The sequence below is a fragment of the Musca vetustissima genome, unplaced genomic scaffold, assembly GCF_032173495.1.
Source record: "Musca vetustissima isolate MV318-11 ecotype Yass unplaced genomic scaffold, APGP_CSIRO_Mvet_v1 utg491, whole genome shotgun sequence".
Classification (NCBI taxonomy): Eukaryota; Metazoa; Arthropoda; class Insecta; order Diptera; family Muscidae; genus Musca; species Musca vetustissima.
In genome coordinates, this window is record NW_026884380.1 from 22,027 (window position 1) to 25,838 (window position 3,812).

Sequence of the window (3,812 nt, forward strand, 5' to 3'; positions counted from 1 at the left end):
TTATTGTATAGCAAACGTAATAATAGGAGCCACCAGAGCTATTTGATTTTTTAGGGATCAAAAAATCCCTATAAATAAATGTTTGTCTATAGAAAAAATAATCCAAGAGGACTAATATTTTTTTTAGAAAAAAACTCGAATATTTTTTCTGCAGAAAAATATAATAATAACTCTGCTGACCCAATACATTTTTTCGCCCTAGTAGTTCAATGACTATTTATTTATATATGACATAGTGCTAGGAGTCCAATATAATAATGGCCCAGGGTTCCAATATTTTGTTATAGAAGAAATAGCCCTAAGAGTCTATGATGTTTTTGCATAGGACTATTTATTGCTTTCCAGAGAAAAAATTGCCTTATTGGTCCACCATGAGTGAAGGGTGCTTATAATTCAGTTCAGCTGAACTTTAATTTTAGCTTTCCCCTCTTTCATATCGTCTTGTAATTGTTACAAGTTTGAGATTTTTTCCCTTAACATTCGCACACATACACCAGAACTTCTCAATATGCGAGTGTGGAAAAATTGAAAAATGTTAGTTTTACAACAAGTGCAATTTGTAATATTCGTGTTTTTCCTCCCAGATTTACCCTTGAAGCCGTTAAATTTCAGCACCCATATCACTCGTCCTCCCCCTAGTATAAGAGTGCAGATTTTTTTATTTTTAGCGATTTTTTAGTTGAAATTTTCCAAACCCAAACGAAAAACAACAACATTCCATACAAAAGTCAAATCATATATACGAACACACGAACAACGAAACACTCACACGTACAAAGACGAAAGGAAACCGGGTTGCCGAATTTTGAAATTTATTTTTTAACGAAATTTACCGATTATAAATTTGTAGCACCCATAAGTCGATATTCATTTTAGGCACACAGTTTTTTAATTTAATTTATTTTAAACGTATTTATTTTAAAAGTAACGGTCAAAAGGCCCCTAGTGCTCATGCAATAAACTAATCTGCAATCACAGTGTTGAGAACCCCTAGCGTCAATGGTCTACACTAAAAACGGCGATGAAAATTTAATAAGCGGGCATCGGATTAACAGCTATTTCACCAGCAGATATAGAAGGTGCTTTAGTGATAATCGAGCCCAGATTCTAATCATCCTCCATCCTCAAATCAGACATCACGAATCTCATAATAATTTTCCTGACGGTACTTTTTACTCACTGTCTCAACATTAGCTATTTCCCAATAGCAAGGAAGGAAACACTAGTTGTAACAATCCCAAAACCTGCTACAGATGCGTCTTTGTGGAAAAGTTACAGACCAATTTCACTACTATCGCCCTTTGGGAAATTACTGGAGCACTTTATTCTGCGACGCATCCACTGGGTTATTGAGGAAAGGAAAATTTTTAGAGATTGTCATTTTGAATTGCGAGCCAAATATTCGACAACCCGCGCCATAGCAAACATTCTCTACATATGTCACCGAAGGGTTCAAACTGAAGGAAGGAACGGAACCATTGCCATTGCTCTGTACTTTGCCAAAGCTTTTGATACAGTCTGGCGGCACGGCATTCTTTATAAGATTCAATCGCTTGCATTGCAAGTTTTCTGAAGGATCGAGAATTTCGTGTGAGAGTAGAAGATAGGATGCCTGAACAGCGAACGGTCAAAGCAAGGGTGCCACAGGGGTGCGTCATACAAGATAATATACAAGCAAGTGATTTGACCCATACATCACCTACTCCTTTGCTGCATGGGCAGTTACCACAGATTTGACGCCGATATTCATGTATGTATGTATATAGAACACCTCAATAAAATAGAAATTGTAAATAATTTAATTGTAAGATTAGATTTAAGCTAGTTTTAAGTTAATTTAAAAGTGTTAAGAATATCTGCATAAGTACTAATTTGTTTAAAAAAGGAGGTCGTGTTGGTCAAATGGGGTTGAATAACGAGCACTTGGCTTTAAGATGATATATAATGCTGTTGGTGTACCAAGCTGTGTGAATCTGGCGCCATGCTCCGGGACCGTCGTCGTTCAGTGAGCTGTCACCATTCATCGGACTGTCTCTGTGCCAAGCTATTGCCATGCTCTGGAACCGTCACCGTTAATCGGGCTGCACTGAGTCAAGCTGCCGCCAAACTTCGGGTGCTGTCACCATCCTCGGGTTACGTGTGCCAAGATGCCGTAATCGTTCATCAGATCACCTCTATGCCAAGCTGCCACCCTCGTGCAATAAATGACGATCGCGTAGATGTAACTGAAATACATCTTCCAACTTTTATTTGATTCTCTCGTATCAAAACTATTTCGAACAGCAAATACCATAACATCGTGCTGTGTCTATCTGGTGACAGATACAGATAGCGAGTTGAGAATCTGGAAGGAGCATTTTACAAAGCTTCTGGTACCAAATAATGGCGGCGAAGAAGATACCCCGTAACCAATATGAGATGACGGTACGAATTGTATACCACCTAGCCAAAATGAGGTCAGAATAGCAATAATTCGGCTGAAGAATAATTAAGCACCAGGTGACGATTATCAGCCAAACTATTCAAAATCAGTGGTCAGACGCTGATCATGATCATGTATCATCTGATTAGTACAATTTGGCTAGTGGAATACATGTCCAATGATTGGAACCTCAGCGTCCTGTGTCCAGTGCACAAAAAAGATATGTGCCAACTATAGAAGAATTAGTCTCCTTCCCATCGCATTAAAGTGTTATCAAGGGTGCTGTGTGAACGACTGAAGCCAATAGTCAATGATATTATTGCTTCGTATCAACAAGGTGACAGTTTGTTGTGTAACCTTTTTAACATCCTACTGGAAAAGGTCATACAAAATGCAAATGTGAACAGAAATGACAATCTGTACAGCAAACAGCACATGTTACTCGTCTACGCGGATGACACCGACATAATGGGACGAACATTGCGAGCGGTAACAGCCTCCTTTGAACAAATTGAGAAGGAATCTGCCAAAGTGGGACTGGTAGTAAACGCGAGAAGAGCAAGCTGGTGGTATCAACGAGCAGCACGTCCAGTAGACTAGGACGTACTGTGGTACTTGAAAAATACAGCTTCGAGCTGGTGCCGCCATAAACAAAACTAGTGTTGGTCAATAGATGGTACTATGGTCTGAGAAAGCAATTCAAAAACAACAAACAAACCTCTCGCCAGACCAAACTTACACTCTACAAGAGGCTGATACTACCCGTGCTATTGTTTGGATCTGAAGCATGTGTACTTGTGCAAGCAGATGAGGCAGCTATTGTAGTGTTTGAGAGAAAAATTCTCCGAAAGATCTGCAGGCCGATCTGAGTCGACGGTGAATATGGTCCTCGAATGTGCCATGAGTTGAACTATCATCTATTCTCGGACATCGACATTGTCAGACGAATCGAGCTGCAGCGACAACGTTGGCTAGATCATGTTGTGAGAATGGCTGAGGATGCCCCATTTTTCAAAATCGAGTCAACTGATGGTTCACGCAGAAAGGGAATGTCACGAATTCGATGGAAAGATCTAGAGGAAGACAACATCTCGGAACAAATTGGAAGAGCTGCGCACAAGACCGGCACGCCTGGAAATCATTTTTATGGTCGGCTTATGAAACAAACGTTCTGTCACAAAAACTCTAAGTAAGTGCCGTGTCTACAAGTACGCTCTTCTCTCTTTCAACGGTCCCACAAAGAAAATAAATTCTTCTGGCCCTTGCTGAACACATCCCAGCTTCAAAGTGGTAAACATGTCACAAATTATAGTCTTCAATACAACGGGCTTTAAAAGAAATGGGTCTTCTATAGGAAGCCCTACTGACTTTCTAGCCTTCAATTGGACGT